Here is a 20,499-nt window from a genome sequence, read left to right on the forward strand (position 1 = left end):
AAATTTAAATAATCTTACAATTATAATTTATACTCTAGAAGGTTAAGGTTAAAAATTAGGAATTATGATTATCGAAACATCATTTCTAACTAAACGGTGACCGTGCTCTACATGCCTCATTGAATCAGCCCTTGATGGTTCTTATTTTATAATTTTGTCGCTGAGACCGTTTCCCATTAAGAAAACATTATACTTAAGCCAGAATGCAAAGCACGTTTTTTAGAAGAACTTTATGTAAAACAGCGATATTCCAACTCACCGAATAAGAATTGTTTATATACTCCGTAAAACATAAAAGAAAATGCTATCCCTCCGAGCAGCATTGCCAGCTCTCTCAGTAAGCAGTGTCGATTGTTGCCTTAATATTCATCGAAAACTCTCTCTTATATGACACAAATTATGAATCGTGCAAACAACAACTAAAACATCTGCGTTCAAAAATTTCTTTATGAAAATTCAAATATCCTACCATGACGAAACAAATTAAAATGGCAACTTACAAATTGCAACAAAATCAATTAGGAAATCAAGTTGCAAATTTGCGTGCGCTCCATTAAATTTCGCCAACTCATGGCAAGGGCAGCTAAACATAAACAAAACTACCACAGTAGCTTTCAATATGCATATTACGTGTGTACCTCCTCCAGCCTAACCGCATGGAACCCACCACTATTTTGGGTATAAATAAAATTTCGCCTCTTCAGCGCCGCTGCCGTCTGGCAGGTAAGCATATAGACTATTTTATATATTAATAGACAGAGGGTAACTGTGCTCTGCGCTTACACACCGTTAAATAGCGACAAAAAGGATATTTCCGCTTTATGCAAAAAGGTAGCACAAAAAAAAATATTTTGCACTTACCAAATAAATATGTTCAATATTCGTCGCGGAAAATTATTGAAATTGAAAAATCACAACAAAAACCAACAACATTGACTATAGTATCACAACAATTGTATGATCCTGGTATGCAAATATTAAGGACATTCATGCATAGCTACATTTAATGATGGAATTGGCATATTATGCAAATTTTCAATTTCACAGCAATTTTGTATTAATCTTTCACTTGTTCTGGAACAAGAGTAATTTCTGAAAATTTGTCAACAGCAAGTAGGCGTGGTCGGAAGGTTGATATTTGCATATTGCTTTGTTAGAAAGCGCGCATACTCTCCGAATATTGGCACCACAAATCAATTTCCAGGTCATTAGCTTTTTGCTTTAAGCGCATTTTTCGAATTAATAGCGTCCTTTGAGGGCATATAACAAGTGCAAGGCTCTCTTTTACAAAAGTCAATATGTTTTACAAGTTCTTGTGGAAAATTGATTGTGATTATTATTATTTTGCTTTTAGCGTTCGGTGTTCCACTTGTTCAGTCCTAGCTTTTGAAAGTAATATCCCACAAAACGAACTATTTCGAGTTGGCATTTCTAACATAGTATATTGAACTTTCTTTTTCTTATTCGTTTAATATCCCCTAGAATAACCTCATCCTATGCTCGACATATTAATCATGATAAATTTATATATTGGTTGAGATGTTCTTACTCATCTGAGAAAAAATGGAATACTTCCTTAAGTTGTCTATCAAAGCTAAAGTTTCAGAAGCAAAACAAACTTATTTGGTTCGTAACTCTAATGATAAAACTAAGAATCATGACTTTTGAAAAACTGAAAAATATTTAGATTGGACCACTATAGCATATAGCTGTCATACAAACTGAACGATCAATAGCAAATTCTGGTATGGAAAACTTTTTTTTATTTGTGAAGGCATATTTCTAAAATTTTGGGAACAATTTTCGCAGACAAAAAATATCATATTAAATTCTGTACATTTGATTTCATAATTGGCTTATAAATCCACCTATTTAATGCTCCATCTGTCAGCACAGTCCGCACGCGTCAAATGCTATTAATTAGCAATGAATTACGCAGCTAAAAAATAAAAAAAATATGCAAGCCAAAAAAGTATTAAATTTCCAACAACATGCGGGGATAACGAAAAATTTTAAATTTAAATAAAAAAAAAACTATAATATCATAAACAGCCAAAGGGTTGCAAAAAGCGGTGCTGTGGAAATTCAAGACTTTTTTCGAAAGCACAAAAAAACAGAAAAACAAAATCATAAATTTAAAAGCTTAAAAATTCCACTCCAAATTAAAAATATTTACAAGTGCAACTCAAATTACGCCAAATCGCGCCAGGAGCGTTTCATGAAAGCGGATTAATTGAATTATTTGAAAACGTAGTGAATTTGTAAGTGGTGGTACGAATTGTTGAATTTCATCTGCTTTTTATTTTTGAAAACTTTCTTTTTTTTTTTTAAAGCCGACTCCACCTGCGTTTGTTTGCACGTTTTTATTATTTTATTATTTTTATTAATGTGCACAAGTCTATTTTATTGTCTTAAGTAGCAGCAGTTAATCCTTTTCAATTGCCTACAGCGCCTGAGCATATGCTACACTTATAGAACAATGTTGACTCTTTGCTGCTTTCTTAATACTTTACTTCGGTGAAAGGTTAAAAGGCGTAAATTGTTGCATTGTAACTTGTAAATACGGCCATTTCACCTGCTTAAGACAAAAACAAGTAGGCAATTCAAAGGTATTAGCGCCGTACAAAATTTCGTAAATCGCCTGTAAGTATGCTATAAAATAATATCTGTCTTATTTTTAGTTTTTTTTCCCGAGACTACTGAAATTGAGTGCCAATTGTTCATGCTTAAGGCAATAAAGTGTTTTAAAATCCGGACATTAAAAGCAAATTGGTCGAGGCGAAAGGAGGGTATAACGCTAAAAAGTGCTAAGAAGTGGTGCTGGTAGCGCAAAGAACTAAGGTAAACTGCAAAAAAAAAAAATAAATATTGCAATGACAGAATGCGGCAATGACAATATGTTGTAGAGAATGAAGTTGTGTGCGAACACGTTTGTCTTGTAGTATAGTCTTTAAATGCGCCTTTACGAACAACCCCCATAAATTTTCCCACCTTAAACTCCACCACCACTTGCTTTGCGCGCTTTTGAGCTCAACTAAATTGACTAATAACAATTTTCGGCAACGATTATAATTTTTTACACTTTTATTTTCTTCTTTCTCTCTCTCTTCGTACACCTTTCTCAATTTCGTTTTTAAATATCCGCCATAAAAATTTCGCTGTCTACACCTGCGACCACAATTAAGTCACACTGAGGCCGCGAAAATATAAGTGGCAACAGGACCTTGGATAAATTGTTAGCAAGGGGCAGCGACTTGCTCTGCTGGCTATTTCAACTTTACCTTTGAGTTGTGAAATTTTTCAACTTCCGGCACGCCGAAAAGTTTAAATTGAGTTAAACACAGTTCGCGTGTTAAAAAATGTAAAAAAGTAACGGTCTGCTGTAACTTTTTTTTTCCAAATACTTGTATGTATTTTAGAATGTAGTTGGTAGCACTTCATGCATATATATTTGCTGCCCAGGTCTTTTTATATGAAAAAAATTAGTCCCATTTAAAATTCCTGCTACACATTAATTAATTAAACGCTTCAAGACGTGACGATGTTGTTAATTCAATTTTAAATCAGCGACAATTTTTTAATTTTTTTTGCGAGAAAATTATTTTCACACAATATATTTAGCAGCTGCCCTTAGTTGGTGCCCACAAAGCATATGTTGATTTATTTCAAAACTTTTTGAAAACGCGCTAATATAATTAAATGCAACTCTGTTGGTGATTCGCCCTCTTAGTGACAAGGGTCAACAATAATTGGTTGCTGAAAAATTGTTCTATACTGGTGTGCTAATAAAGCTTTTTAGCTCATATCTATGTTTTGAGATTTTAAATACATGAAATACAAATCTTAAAACAAGTTTTTCCTACTTAAGATTTATTTAATAATGAACCATAAATGAGAGTTAGTCGTAAACACTCTAAATACACTGCTTTATAAATAAAGTATGTAAACTACCTGAGGATTATTGTACATATTTTTGTTGACGGCATCTCACTCTAACTTAAAACAAATTTTAGTAAAATTTTTCATAAAAAATTCGTGTCCATATATTAGGCTATAGTTTTTGATTAATTTAGGCTGTTGAAATAAAGTGGGTTTCAATGAAACATTTCTATATAGAAGTTCTTTTACTTATTTTCTTTCTAAAAACTCACATTCTTCATCTCAAACCAGCTCTCTATTCGTCAACAACCCTTTCGCTACCTTACTGCAATCCATTGCCGACACATACACTCTCAAACCAAAATTTAAAGCGTGCACTCGTATTCATCACTTTCCACGTACAACTTTAATCTGCATGCCACAATTAATAGCCAACACGAAGATAAGACCGTTTCACATAATATTTAGAGTCACGTGACCACACGCCCTCAAAACAGATTGCCTTGATGAATTTACGAGCGATTTTGATGGCGTCGGCCATAATGCTTCGCTGGCTGATAGTGATGGTGATGAGTTGTTGAGCTGCTGTCAAAGTGTTAGTGGAATAACAAAACACAACACCAACAGCAGCAGCAACAACAATAGCAATGTACAGCAAATTAGTAAAAGACTAAAAATATGCCCGCATTGATGCGCTTTTCTACGCCAATACGAAAGCAGAAACAACAATGAGTGAAATTTTTTAATGAAAATATAAGCATAACAGCTTAACCCCTGAAATTTGAGTAGGTTGTAGGAAAGAAAAAAGGATTAAGCACGCCAACACGCTGCCGGACGCACGTTTAATGGAATTAGAAAGTAAAAAAATATCAAAAATAAAAAAAAGCAAAAAATTAAAGCAACGGCTTGAAAGCCAAAAGTAGTAGAACTGTGGTGGTTGGTGTGGGTGCTTTTTTCACAAAAAATAATATATATAAACAAAATGGCAAAGTGGTTGGGGCAAATTCGGCGCAAAGAAAAATACCACAACATAACATAAAATTGTATAATTTATGCATTTCTCACATGTAATGCAAAGAGCTGAGCGGCAGGAAGCGAGTGTGTTTGTTGTTGAATGAAATTATCAACGCCTGCGATGGCTGCAAAGCATAGCAAATGATGCGCACACGTCAACTCAAAGGGTTGCAGCGCTGACGAAAAAAAAGCATATTCCTGCGCTTAAATGTGTGTATTAAATTTGTTTAAAATATCTTGTTGCGTGAGTTTAAGCATAAGTCATGTTAAAGTCGCGTAACGCTGACAGACAACTTTTTGACAGTTGCTCATCAAGAGCAGCGCTGACGCTGATGACTGGTGCGTGCGCCGCTTTAAAGGTCTCCGGGGAGCCGAAGTATTTATTTCAATTGCTTGCGAAAGGGTTAATGCTTAGCTATTGAAACTACTACTAAGAAATTAATATGAAATTTTAGTGATTGCGTGCGCTTATATAATTTTTTTAAATAAAATTCGTCATACTACCAGTGTGAGGGAATTAAAGGAAATTCAGTATGCTTTTAATTTACGCTAATCAACATTTTCATTGAGAATAAGTAACTTTTTTTAAATATAAAAATAATTTTAAACCTTACCTTGTAGAATGTGATGAAATTGTAAAATTCTTCTTGAAAACCTTAGACGATCTACATAAAGAAGCTCACAGCTTCTGGTAACGATTTCTATATATGTGTGTGCGTTTCTGAGAGACTTTTATCTAGAACCTAAACCATAATCTCCATTGAAGTTATAAAAATTTTGAAAGACAGGACTCATGGATCCAGTAAATAGCATGAGCTTCCGCCACGCCATGGTCGAGTTTGTACAAGCGAGAGAAAAATTTATGAGCTACTCAAAAACCTTTATATTTCGAGAATGTTTGATTATGACAAAAAGAGAGGTGGGCCCCTTAAAAAAAGGAAATTATGTCAACGGAAATGGATATATCGACCAGAGATGACAGTATATCCGGGTCTTACAACTAATATAACAGTACCTTCACCAATATCTCTACCTAAATGGTTACTTGTACCACTCTTCTGCTATCATTACTTTTGGTTGCCGCCTGTAATTTGGCATAATCCCTAATAATAATCGTAAAATACTCAACTCAATGGCAGCTCTGCAACACCGTGAACTTACACACCATACATTTGTAGATATATGAATCGGTTTTACCACAACATGCCACATGCCACATGTGACAGACAGGCCACAAGCGACATGCATCGTTATGTTTACACTTTGTGCGCTAATTTCCGAAAGCAAACGAACGAAATATTCGTCAAACTGTTATCATGACGATGAGAAGCAGTGGGCACGCGGAAAAATCTGGCTTTCACTTTGCTAGTCCGCCTCTGCTATACACCACAGTTGTCAATTTACTTTTGAGCATTTGCACACTGCTGCCGTCGCCGTTGTCATCATAAAACTTTACGACTTTTAATACGCTTTCATCAAGCATTTCGTACTCACTCCCAGTATTTGTATTTGCGCTGTCTCTCACTTATTTCCTTTGCTTTTTCCACTTTGGTCGCTTCATTTAGTGGCCTCAGCTGCTTGTGCGGCATTTTGTGGCAAAAATTTAATTAAATGCGTGTTGCAACAGCAATCATTTCACTGCACTTTAGCAAATACCACAACCGCCCGCACTCTGCCTCAGCGCACTGCAGCCCAGCATATACTCTCACCACCCACAGTATTAAGCACTTATTCTGTTCTCTTACTCTACTGTTATGTGCCTTGTGCCTTTTGCATACTTTTTCGGTAGCAGGCCGTTAGTTTCAATCAAAGTTTGCCCTTTCAACAGTAAATTGCATAGACAACAACAACAGCAACAGTAAGCGTAGCCGTGCTGGCAGCAACAACAACTATGTAATTGAAACTCATTAGTGTGGCATGAACTGGCTGCGTCTCTTTGCTGCCGACTGCCAACAACCCTTTTGCTGTCAGGAAGCTGCTTTGATACGAAAAAATACTTGTGTTGCTGTTGCTATTTACCGGATTTGCCAAACATTGTGGCATGTTAACCCCTTCTTATCACTCGTGTTCGTCGCAACTCTCTAAGCGGTGATAAAATGTACGATTTATGTGACAGCCGACAAACTCACGCACTGGGCGGATAGCCAGTTCTGATGATAGCTGTTGTCAATCGCTGTGGCGTCATACAAAAAGGTTTGATTTTTTTGGAAGACTCAAAATTTTTTTACATACTTTCTATATATGTTATAGCTTTGTTGGATTATATATGCCAGTTTATACATCCATCCGTCTGCGTTGTTTGACTGAAGCTTAAATTGAACTTATGTAAACTCTAGCTTGATCTAGCTAGACACAATGATCGATAATCCATTCCGAAGTAAACGAAAACGAGCGACTTCAGTTAAGGGCACTGACTTCGCTCAAGGCTATTGACCTCTTGAAGAGTCAAAAATCAAAAATTTCATGTACATATACCTACATATGGTCTACCAACAAGAACGACGTGATGTTAAAATATAATAAAACACCCAAATTTGATCAAAACGCAAAAATTTTTGTTATGCGAATAATTGTATGCCAATTATGATTTGAAGACAACTAGCATCACGGCTCTGTTTGCATATCTCTACGCGTTTACACCGATTTCCGATAACTCGGTACAGCATTTTGGCTGAAAGTGCGCTGAATATTGTCTTCGCGCTCCGAGAGTTGCTTAGCGTAAAGCTTTGATTTAATATACCGCCAGAGAAAATAATCTAGCGGCATTAAATCGCATGATCTTGGCGGCCATTTGACTAAACAATTTCTCGAAATTAACAAGTCGCCAAACTTTGCACACAATGTGTCCATGGTTACACGTGAAACATTAGACGGTTATATAGTTCACGGATAGGTGACATCTTCTGAAAATCTTATTTTTTCCTAGCCTCCATATACCGAATGTTATACTTAAAAAAATGTAGATCGATATCAAAATTGCATATATGAGACACATTTTGTCTTACGAATGGAGCGAAATCATAAATATTTCTTAAATGATTGCCGATACGTGGTACATTTTCGGTAAGAGTTTAAGATATTTCTGAGTCACACAATTAGTTCACCGCATACGTATTGTGATCGAAAACTCCACTAAAACCGTTAATGTAACATTAGCATAAACCTTTGGACTAAATGTCAGTCATAGGTTATCGAAAAATCATTTCTCTTCCGAAATAAAAATAAAATTACTTTCGATAATTGCTCGAAAGATAGGTTGTAAGATTAAACTTCGATATTGCTCTTTGATTTTTTTTATTGACCCCAAAATACAGACCAAACTTTTCTCAAAACGAAGTGGGAACTTCTTAAGTACTTGACTAGTATTTGCGCCGTGCACTGCCCTACTGATTAAAACCTGGACGTAGCCTAGATTAAAGCCTCGGAATCATATAGAATTTTCTAATCAGGGTCTTCTCGCATTTTTCAGATGTAGACCACATTAAAGACACCATCAGATAATCGAATCAGTCCGTAGTACCACTAGAAATCTGTAGTAGTCTGTAGCAGTTATTTACCATAAATTTGATATCTATACATCCTCCTCCCTCACTGCATATTCACCTGACTGCTTTTGACAGCGTACTAAAAAAATCAAATGCAAATTATGAATAATATTATTAATTTCCAACATTTTAGCCGCAGGCTACAATTAATTTGGATTAAACAAAAATGCAAAAATTGCTAAAAATCAGTGCTCAAAAATGCAAGTGGCATGCAGCACATAAAAAATTAAAAAGGTTGGCTTTAAAATAATAATTATGAAAATAATAATTAAAAAAAAAAAAACTAGTTACACAACATTTGTATGCAATTATAGAAATGTAAAAATGCAATAGCGCCTTGAGCAAAATTAAATTGAGGGTGGCACTATTGCAATGACACATGTGCAGCATGTGGTATGCAATCGAATTATTATTACACGTTTGTGCCAATGAAAAAACCGCAAAAGATAACCAAAGGCAAAAACAATGATTGTTTGCCTAAAAGTAGACTACACACACATACATATGTGTGTTATTAAGTAAACAGGAAATCGAACTGGCAGCAGCAAGTATCCGTCAACACACGCACACATATCCGAATACCAAACAAATTGCTAGCGGCATTAATTACACTTAAATGTTGACCACATGCCAGGATTTGAGTGCAACGCTGCAATGCTGCACAAAAACGTGGTATAAGTGAATGCGCCTAAAAGTATGCAGCGCAACAGGATGTGCGAAATTAAAATAAAAAGCCCGTTGGGTGCGTCGAAAGCTCAAGGATGAGAGACTTGCCGAATATGTGCATTGCATCAATGCAACAAATCAATAGCTGGTTACCGCTATGGCTAGAGTATGGGCGTGGCACCCCAGGGGCATGCGACTGTCAACCCTTTGATTTTGCGGCTTTTGTCGCGAAAAATAAATATCATTGGAGAATTTTCTCAGCCGCATGCAACATGCAACGTGTGGCAAGCGCGAGTGCAATGTCAACACTTCAAACCGTTGTTTTTGTAATTTTTGTGTGTTTTTTCGGCATACCCAGTTTTGCTGTCGACGTTACTGCCTGCAATCGCCTTTTGTGATTAAATCATTAAATTCATACGGCTGAGCGATTGCTTACTGCGCGGCAGCATAACTTCTCATTTGTCGCCGTTTGTTGGGCATGTTGCAACATTAATGCTGCACATGCAATGTCAAGCCATTAACTTCGCACTGGTTTCTTTTTATCAAATTATTTTAAATATTTTCATTAATTTCTCTACTCTTTGTTCCTGCCACATTGACCGCTTTGCTCGCCACCGTCCATTTTGTACGCCTAACAGAGTTCGCGCTATTTTTAATTAAGCCGGTCACGTGCAGCATATTCTTGCATGCAAATTATCTGCATACTTATAGCTGGTTGACAGTAAATATTTGTTGTTTTTTAGGTTTGGTTTAGTGTCCAACTGCATTTTGTTTGCCCCAAAAGTGTGAATTCGCAAAAAACTGAGTTTATTAATAACGCAAATCCTCTAGAAACGCATCTACATATTCGCACTTAACTTAATTTGTATGCATGTTGCATAATTAATTTCATGCACACATGCCACATGCTCTAAAATATGTATCTGCGTATGGCGGTCAGCCATTATGTCCTTTCAACTATCGCGCTTTTCTGCCACCCTTTTGAACTGCATGCAACAAAGGCCCCGGAAATGTAATTTGCCGCCACATAAAATTCAATAAAGTGGAGCCATTCAGCTTTGGCTGTTGACGTTATCGGTGTTAGGCTTATGGCCGGTCTACATATCGGCTATTTGTTGCTGTAAGACCAAACATGCATTACACTCGATGAAATTGAAAATTATGCAATGCAAGTGCCCAAACAGCGCAAATAGTAATATACAAAACACCTGAAAGCATGCAACCAAATTATTTTTACCATAAAACAGTGTTTAAGAGCGACCAACGTATATCTTAAGTGCTTTTAAGGTTATAATTTTTATCGATATATCGACTTACTAATAATATAAAATTTAACGTGGAAAACTAAAAAAATAAATTATATTTCGAAAGTATCATCAATCTAGAATCTCGAGAAAAGTCTGGTTCAATACAACATTTCGGGTGATCTAACTACATTCAGAAAAGAAATATATTACCATCAATATTAGAACCTTCAGTAGAGACCTTAATAGCTACTCAAAAGCCAAAAATGTTACTCCGTTATATTGCTGACTTCCCAAGTAACTTATAAAAGTACATTTATGTTGAGCGTTTTTCCAAAAACCTGAGTTAATCGTTCTTCACACTCTAACTATATCTCAGGTTTGATTTTAAATTTCACTGGATCTCAAGATTCCACTTCAAATACAATTAAACGTTCTAAATTTGCTGACTGCATTTACGATCAATTACAATCGCTTTTTCTCTCCTTTTCTCTAACATGCACCATCTTGATACACCTAGCAATTCAAACCTGCAGTTGATTTCCCGAAATTTAACAGTATTGCCTTAGAAATATAATAAAACGCTTGAGAGGTATGTCCTTAGGTCTCCGTATGCCCGTAGAATATTAAAAATAAATTTTGTTAGAAAGCGATTTGTACCGGGACCGAATTCGCCATTAAGTTATAGCTAACAAACAGTTTAAACTATACTTTTATTTGATCGAAGTTTTTAATAACTTTCGGTGATCTAAAAAATATTTCAACAGGCTTTTTTTTTTGTTTGAAAGCGGTCGTTTCTTCTTTTCTTTCTGATATGAAAAATTTTTCGATAAATATTCCCTATTGGCGTAAGAAATTTCTTAAACTTGAAGGACCTTTCACACTCCTCCAAATTAAAAACTCAAACAAATATTTTGCTATGATAATAATACTGATTTAAATGACTACCTTCGTAATCCAACATATACAATGATTCACTCTCAATTCATTTTTTTCCAACACATATTAGTAATCTATATCACTGTCAAAATGAAATGTTTGCTGAAAATTTATGCATAAGCAAATATTAAGTCAATTTTAATTAACCGCATTTGCCGTGCACACACACACACACATCCGTGCATGGCAAAAGGACATGTAAACATGCAAATAACACAGCCTAAATGTAGGCAAAGATGTATATATTATGAATGCATTTATGTGTGCGTATTTAGTTACTATTCCATGAGCGACTGATTGCAAATGCAGCACGTTAATGCAATGTTAAACATTGTTGACCGCCATCAGCCGACCCAAGCACCCATATATTCCGAGACAGCAACCTGGTACCAACCGCCTTGCATTTGTATCATATAACATACATTTATGTAAATATAAAATATCACTGCTCTCAAAAACGCGCTGCCATTTAGGGATGCTGCTCGCTATCAACCCCTCACCACTGTTGTACTAATGATTGCATATATCATGGCTTTGTTGTTATTGCCAATGTTGCACTTCATCAATGTTTAGTGTTCTCTACACACTCATATCAGTTTCTGTTGTATTCCTACAAATGGTGTTGTTGTTGTTATTGCTGTCAGTGTCGGCTGAATAACCTTGTTAGCGATTTTAATTAAAGGTGTAAATATTGATATGCACTGCGGCAATGGCGCCATTGTTGGCACTCATAGCTAGTGATTATTGTACTATACATATTAGGAGTGCGCAGGTATAATTCGAGGTGTTATACTTATTTTAGCAATCGGTAATTTGTGACGAAATAAAATAGTTGCAAGAGTTTTGGAAATAATCACTATTTCATGTAAAATCGTATGTAATCATTTTTATATAGTCAGATTTTTATAAAGAAAACTCGATATGATTTAAAATGATTTTTACACTTAATACACTGCAAAAAGAAATAATATAGCTTGTTTTCTAATAAGAAAATGTCTTATAATACCACATATATTAGCCAAGATTCTATTCTAGATTCTACGCAAATATAAACAATTTGTGCAAAAATTTGTATGTTTTTTTCTTTTATAAAAAATTCAGCAACACTTTTGAAAATTATTCCTTATAAAAAACAAATTTAAAGTTGTTCAAAATAAAATCTAAACTAAATTTTTGCCGAAGCTATAATACCTTTCACAAGTACAAAGATTCCTTAAAGAACTTAATTAAAAATATGCTTTCTACATGGATATGCCGTCTAGTATATTTTTAAAGCTTGAAAAATAAGTTTATTTAAGGTATAAGTGGTAAAGGTGGATAGTAATATATTAGTTATCCGAGCCCAGTTTTCGTTTATTCAACGATTTTGTTTAACCATACATAGGTGGTGTTGTTAGATAAGCGTATTTGAGGCGGTATTCAAAGTTGGCATAAAAAAATTTTAAGATAATACCCTGCATATTTAACGATAAGATAATATCCTTAGTCGTTTATTTCTTTTTAAAGTTAGACTGAAGAAATGTTATTAGTATTTGATCGGCTGGTCTCGTTTAAATCTTTTAAGAAAATTATTCAATGAAAAGCTTTCTACTTTTCTCAAAGCTTTCTACTTCTATGAAAGCTTTAATAATTCTTTCATTTCCCTCTCATTTCTCATTTTTATATCTGGTAACACTATTATTATTATTACTTACTCAAACATTTTGAAATCACCTATCCTAGATAGAAAGAGCTTAATGCCCACCACTACAATCAATAAAGCGCACGCATACTTGAGTCTATAAATTAAATATCCATTAGCGAGCAAAACAAAGTGTCGGCGACTGACTGATGGACAGTCAGCTGCAGGCCATAAGTGCAACAAAAAAATAAAAGACAACAACAAAAATAAATATTACCAACCACATGCTGCATACACACACTGAAACGCTAGGTAAAACGTGTGCAATAACAAAGTTGCACTAACTGCCGCACATCAAACCTTTTGCAACACTGCAAAATTGAGTTAACTGCGCGTCCGGAGTGGCCATAAGTGGCTATCTAGTTTAGAGGCTATACATTATCCTTGCACTACTACATACACACATACATTTATGCACTTGTACTATAAGTGCATGTGTGTTGTTGACTTAACTGTTGAATGAAATTTTGAAAATTTTAATTATGTTGGCTATCAGTTGCACTTACGGCTGCATGCAACACAGTGTGGAGAGCAAGCTAATAACTGCAGGAAACATGTAATGAAAATATGTGTGTGTGCATATCAGCATTTTGGGGCATGCGATGTCAGAGTGCATTTATGCTGCATAATACCGTACATCCTATGGTCGAATGTTGCATGTGCAGTATGATATTGCCACAAATTATTTTTGGCCTTTGCTGTTGTTTTTGTAAATTACCTGTTTGTTGTTGTTGTACTCTTGTGGTGGTTTTGCCGGGTTCAAGCCATTCCCTTACTTTGTACATATTGTATAACGGAGCCACGCAAATCACAGTCTTCACCAGCACTCGCCGCTGTTGCAAATTCTTGTGGCATGCAACAACAGTGTAGAGTGCGATAATATGCATATCACTTAACATTAACTGCATTATTACGATGAGGCTTGTATAAAATAGGCGCATTGTGTTGTTGTTGTTGTTACCACAAAAAGTGGCATGCAACGTCATTTATGTACGTACAGCTATTATTATGCTTGCTGTCAACAAAATGTCACAACAAAGCCTACAAAAGTGTGTGGTGTAGTTGCCCATGCAACATGGTTCTGTAGTTATTTTTGTTTTTACGGCATGGCAATTTGTTGCATTCAACGCGTGCGTTAATTGTATTTACATTCTCACTTTTTATGTATGTGCTTTCAACGTTCATATCAGTACGGCCAAATGGCTTTTCGTAGGTTGTTATAATATGGGCACACATAGCATGTTGCATGCCACACCGTCACTACGAAACGCGTTAATGAACTGGCCAAAGTGGTGACAAGCATATTAAAATCTCATAAATTTTCGCCAACGCCACAATGTGGTACACACACACACACATACTTACTAATGTGCAACATAAATGTTTTCGCGTTGACACTAGCATGTGGCAAGCAGGTGTTGACACTTTTTTTTCACACCATCACAACGCTTATCAGCGCATTTTCACTCGCTAATGAGTGTCCTTTGAGGGTTACTTAAAAATTTAAATTACAGCAAAATGAAGCTGCCACATTTTGTGGCATGTTATATATATATTTGTATGTGTTTATATTTGGAGAGTTATTTCGTTTTAATATTTAACGCGCTGTGACACCACACTTTCCAATGCTCGCCGTTGCACACTTTCCATTTTGTATGTATGTCGATGTGTCCTGTGTCCCGCCACCCGTTTTGTTAGCCACGTTTTATTGAAAAGCAATTAAAATCATGCGTGCTGTGCATTATTGAATTATGCCATGCGAAAGCGTATTGCATTCGCTCTTCCAGTATCTGGCAGGTGCTGTGGCATGCCACATATTCGTATAGCCTTCATGGCATGCACTCCAGCTTTTGGTTTCAACTCTACCTGCAATTGATTGTATTATTTGTTGTTGCCTCTCACAGGTTTCCTGAAATTTGTTATGTCTATTCGATTGTGGCGGATATTCTCTGTGCTGTTGATAAGCTAATAAATATTTATTGTTTTTACATTTAAAAGTTAGCGTGGCGTGTGAGAAAAATGTTGCATTTCATTTTTTTTTCGATTTTTTATTAAGATTGATATTATGTTAAGGTGACATTAATTCGTGGCGGCATTCCATATAAAGGTATATCCCGCAAAATTAATCTCACTTGGAGCAACCCTGTCCAATGTCGATCAATAAAAATTTACTACATTCATTCATACATAATTATCGACGTATGTCCAAAGGTCATGTCATCTGGTAGCAGACAGTACTTGTGTCATCGGTCATTCAGTATCATATTACGTGGCATTAAAATTTTTTTTTTGCTTAGCCTGAGGGTAAATTTTGTAGATTATAAAAAAATAAAATTTTTGGGAATTTTTTTTTTTAATCTATAGGCTTTTACTCTTTTACTTTTAAAGTAAATTTGGTCAAAAAAAAATTGTTTTGGTTTAAACTCTTCACATTTATATAAAAATTACCGAATTTGACGGTTTTTGGCTCAAAATTTATTTTAACGCTTGAGGAAAGTATGTTGTCGTTTAAGACTTTTTTTTAAAACTCCAATAATGACCACAAAGTTTTTTTTTAAGTCATAAGTTTTAATTGGCCTGTAAGAGGACTCTCCACAGCTGCTAGAACACTTATCAAAAATATTTCTCTATTAATCTCCTCTAGATGTTAAAATATTTCTCTAGATGTTTAAAAAAAAAAATTCTTATTTGATAATCTACAAAATTCAGCCGCAGGCTAAGTAAAAAAATATTTTTTTTTCGCTTCACCCTAATATAATATATACATATATTTCTATATCTTTTATTTAGTAAATATACATATATTTCTACTAAATTTGAGTATTCATATGCGAGTCTTTGAGTCATAATTCTTTCAATTAAGCAGTAATATTGTTAAATACCACAAATACAAGTAGAAGAGACCATTAAAAAATTTTAATGTATTACCACTCTTGCTCCCTTGTCATCTCTGCCTGAGAAAACAGTCTCATTACAAGCGCTAGACAGCAATATTTTCTCGTTTCTCATTAGGTTTTTATCCATTTCCTCAAACTGCTTCAAATTGTATTTCAATGATAAGACTATACCTTCTAAGTGCGCGACAAATAAGAAAATTGTTGTTTTTTTAAAAACTAAAACATAAAACACTTTTCGCTTACCACACGACAATCTAAAAATCAACCACTAACTTTATAAATTATAACACTTTGAAACGCAACGTCAATTTCTCTAAATTTAATGTCTATAATTAATGCGTCTGTAAATGGCAAGTTTGATGGAAATAGTGTGGCATGCAACCCTTACGAAACCTATTACGGAAACTATCAAAAAGTGGTAAGAAATTTAATTGGCGTTAAGAAAACGTGAAGCATAAGTATGTGGAAGTAAAGCACAAACATACTTAACATACATATGTAGCTTTATAGAAATACACGGTTGTGAGTCATTAACTACAAATTAGCTGGCAGTGAACTTAAAAGCTACGCTATTTTGAAGTAAAACATTTATTAATAATTTTTTTTTCTTAAAGAATATAAGAGAAATTCTGGAATACAACCTCCATTTGCAGTCGGTTTGAACGCAGCAATGCCTTCAACATATGGGAATTCAAATAAATGGTTATTGTGCATAGTTTCCTCACACTAATGTCATATATAGCTTTCCATTGAAGCTTATTTTCTCAACCCATATCATTTGCATATTTTTACCATATATGTTTGTATGTGAAATTCCTTCAATTGCAAAAGATCAAAGCCAAACTTTCTGCGTCTTAACACTTTCTTATAGCACTGTATTCGTCCATGTGGCTCGCAACGGTTTTCTTAAGTAAATTGAAATTTGTGGTCGACAAGTAATTAATAGTTTGTTCACACAACTTTGGGAAATGCCACACATTCTCGTTAGCAAATTGACATTTCCCATGCGATTTCAAGACTAAGCTTGTTTGAAACTTCTGGCAAATTTGAAGAAATTCTAAATATATTTGTGTATACAATATACCGATAAGCAATATGTATATTGCATACTCGTATAAAAGCAGACCAGTTCAAGAAGCGGTTGTATTTTAGTGTGTGTTAAGAAGAAACTTTAAGCTTTCACTTGTCCCCGCAAAATATCAAACTTTCGTTTATATGTCTAGTGTGACAAAGCTCTTCAACAATTCCTTTAGATTTTTGCAGTTGGCTCGCAACTGGCAGATCTATAAATTTCTCGAATAAACTTAGCCCGTCAAGAAGAATTAAAGAAGAACTCGTACAAGTCTGCTTGTGAAATATGGACTGCTAAATTGCAAAGTGACAACTGTTTAATTAGAATAACTAAGTATAACAACATTTCACCTAATTCATTGAATCCCAAGGTAAGCAGTGAATCTCGTAAAGTTCTTCGACCTTAAAATAACTCTAGTGGGATATAACATAATGTGATATAAGCTAACAATTCACGATAGAACTAGGGTTCACGATAGTGAATACCTTGTGATTTGAAAAATATCTTTGCTTACCCTAACCCCTCTTATTTCCCGACTTCAAATTTCTTGGAAGATATATATGTATGTACAAGATTTCAAGATTCATTACGCTGCGAAAGAGATATTCGAAATTAAAGAAGAAAGAGCAGGGAAAAGTTTCCATGACAATCGGGCCTGCATATTCATAACGATCTCAGATTATTCGGCCCTATTGACATCCTCTTTCTTACTATTAGTCTACTACTTCTATTTTTCCTGTTTCAAAATTTAAGAAAGTAGAATAAGGATGGAAGGAAGAAAGTTTTGTTTTATAGAACTTGAAAGGCATAATACAAGTATTTAGAACTGGCAAAAAAACTAAAATTAGTTGTTTTGAGTGCTTCTTCTTGTTTGACTCACTAGTTCAAAAGAAAACTAGTGTCAAGTCCTCTTTATACCCTGAATAGGGTATATCAAGTTTGCAACGAAGCTTATAACACCCAGAGAGAAGCGTCGGAGGCCCGATCAAATGTGTATGTAAATGATCAGCGTGACGACCTGAATCGATTTATATTATATTATACATGTACGTCTGCCTCTCCGTCTGTCTGTCTGCAACGCGAACTACCTCTTTATTTTTTTAAATATCGATCTGAAATTTTTGCACACCTTTTTTTTTCTTCATAAAATCGATTATTTGTTGGAACCGCCGATATCGGCCCATTAAAGGGTATAGCTGCCATGTAAACTGGTCAGTCAAAATCAAGTTCTTTTATGAAAATCTTTTTTATTTGACAAGACATCTTAATGAAATGATAAGTGGAATATTGTCAAAGGTGCCGCTCCAAATTCGAAAGAAATGACTCAGATTGGACTACTATACAATATAGCTGATATACAAACTGATCGGTCAAACGCAAGTCCTTTTGTGGTACATTTTTTGACAAGATATCTTCACGAAATTTGGTTAAGATTAATGTCTAATACCATGTTCCGGCCAACACTTAATCACGAAATTGTGGGTGTTGAGTAGATTATCTCACTAATCTACTAGATTTAACAAGATTTTTCCAAACAAAATTCCCAGCGTATCGCTGTACTAAGGCTCAGGTGAGTTTTCAATATATTACCATCAACATCTGCTCCCCGCTACATTCTTTTTTATCACACGAAAATTTACAATCAGCCGCATAAAGGATATTATATCTGCTTCTAACTACTTAAGCTCTCTCTCAAAATGTAGTCATGCAGTTGTCTCTTTTTAGTTCCCCTTGGTCTCCCGACACTTTCAAGTAACTTGATTACCAAAAATGGTTACTGAAGTCAAGTTTAATTATTTTTAATCACTTATTTATGATGATTACCAATTTGGCCAATGCAAAAAACGACTTACCAACGTATTTTTGCAAAATTTCGTTTGACGAAGAAACCGAAAACTGAATGCTTAGCATCTTGTCGACTAACAGCAAACCATTGACCATTTTCTGTGTTACTTCGAACAAAACTTTGCGCCAAAGCGCTTTTGAAAAGTTTCTTAGCGCCCTTAAAGTACAATTAAAATGCAATTTACTGCGAACTTGAGAGCAGGCGTTTGTTTTCTGAATGAAAAAGGAAGAGAAACAAGGCAGCTGAGCACATCAGCCGGTTTGGAAAATTTTGAAAATTTCACTAAGCGCTGGACAGCAAGTCTCATGCACAACCATTGTAGCTTGGTGCTACAATTTACTTTTGCATTTTCGCACTGCGATTTCCACACTATCTCTCTCCTCAAGCACCCTATACCTTTGCTAAACTTCATTCTTATTAATTTAAATTTCAACCACTCTCTCTCTATGTGTTTTGGCACTAATTTGCATAACCCAAAGTAAACCCTTTCACGTTGAGTGGCTGCTAGCCGCCTCTTAACTTGGCCAATTTCCATAATTTACCATTTTATGTATTAGCCATTGCGAGTCTTAACAGCTAATATCCGTTTGCTAACTTTTGTAAGAGAAAAATACAATACAATAAAGTGAAGAAAAAAATACTCTTTGCAGCATTTCATTAACACCCAATGTAGCTTATAGTGCCAAGGCGCTCATTTGCAAAACGAAAACTCGCCACTTTGCATTTGCAATATTTGTTGTTGCTCGCCAGCGCACTTAAGTTGCAATTCTACATTTACTGTTACGTGTGTATGTGTGTGTCGTGAAAATTTGAAAATGGCAAACTATACTGTAAACTTTGTCGGGGATTAAAGTGCAAATATTGCCCCTCAGTGTGTGACTCGCCATGGCGTATGCGTAACATAGCTGAAATACCAAATGCCAGTTACCGATTGCCAACTGCACTTGATGGCCTCAAATAGCTGCCTTTACACTACATTTCTTGCATTGCAACCCACACTAGTTCCTAAGAAATGTTTACAATAGCCGCATTGTGTTTGAAATGAAATTTTTGTTACTCCCCCCTGGACTGTAGTTTGTAGAAATTCATATCAAGCTCTATATTTGTTTGTTACTTATTGGCGCTCTTTGCTGCATTGTATTTGTTTACCAGTTAGTTTGTAAAGGTACTTTTGGGTGTTTGAAAAGTTTCAGCTCGTATTTGCATAAATTTCTGTTTGGCACTTTTTATAATCACCTTTGGTCTCACACAGTAACTTGATATTGAAATAAACTTTTTGCACTCTGCTCTTGGCACTTGGACGTTCTTTCACGGTTGGTTGTTGGTGGTTATATATACCTTCTTTAGGTTGTTGAATACATGCAAGAAAGGTGTCTAATAATCTTTGTTGAAACTGAATATTCTGTGGAGGCATTTAGAGTAAAGACTGTTGCCATGTAAGACAGTAGAGATATAGGTATGTTACATACCTGGTTGAAATATATAATTCCCAAGAATCTCATTTTTGCTTGTCTATTATTTTAGCTATTGGAGTACATTCTGCATTTCATCGCTCTTATACACAAAAACTTCCAAATCTATGGTTACGAACCCCATTTGTTATTTTGACCTGAGAAAATGGTACGCCATTTTTGGACTTTACCATATACAGCGAGACAATTATTCACACTTCTAAGAACTTGAATATAGAAGCAGTTAAGCCTAGAGAATATTTTA

This window comes from Bactrocera oleae, chromosome 6 (genome assembly GCF_042242935.1).
Source record: "Bactrocera oleae isolate idBacOlea1 chromosome 6, idBacOlea1, whole genome shotgun sequence".
Classification (NCBI taxonomy): domain Eukaryota; kingdom Metazoa; phylum Arthropoda; class Insecta; order Diptera; family Tephritidae; genus Bactrocera; species Bactrocera oleae.